This window comes from Camelina sativa, unplaced genomic scaffold (assembly GCF_000633955.1).
Source record: "Camelina sativa cultivar DH55 unplaced genomic scaffold, Cs unpScaffold10592, whole genome shotgun sequence".
NCBI lineage: Eukaryota > Viridiplantae > Streptophyta > Magnoliopsida > Brassicales > Brassicaceae > Camelina > Camelina sativa.
In genome coordinates, this window is record NW_010931641.1 from 1 (window position 1) to 385 (window position 385).

Genomic DNA, 385 nt, shown 5'->3' on the forward strand with positions numbered 1-385 from the left:
ATGCTCCGCCTCATCATCATTCACTATCAATGAGATGTTTACCTGATGATATCATCAAATATTCAGACGAGTGTGTATTTCGAGAGGTAAAAATTACATCCTTTAAACCTTTTGTATAGAATCATATATAGGCAAAGAAGTTGAAAGAGGTTTGACCTTAGATGCACCTTGGGAGATCATCTGGACATTAATTCCATTGGTTCGCAGAACCCGGAAGCCCTGTTTGTTGATCAATTGGCAAGTCACTAAGTAGACCAAAATTTTTAATGATACAAACCAAACCAGAGAGTTAACTAACCTTCTCTAATATGAATGATGATCTCTGAACATTTCCGATTAGAGAGATAATTGATCTGTGTTGAAGCAGATTTACAATAGCTATCTT

The 385-nt window shown here is 35.8% G+C and overlaps 1 long non-coding RNA gene across 1 annotated transcript; it reads right to left on the minus strand.

Annotated features, from left to right (window-relative positions):
* On the minus strand, positions 1 to 385 carry LOC104775234. Its single transcript, XR_765778.1, has 3 exons — positions 299 to 385; positions 157 to 219; positions 1 to 42 (listed from the first exon to the last, which is right to left on the minus strand). It is a non-coding gene; the product is annotated as an uncharacterized LOC104775234 (long non-coding RNA).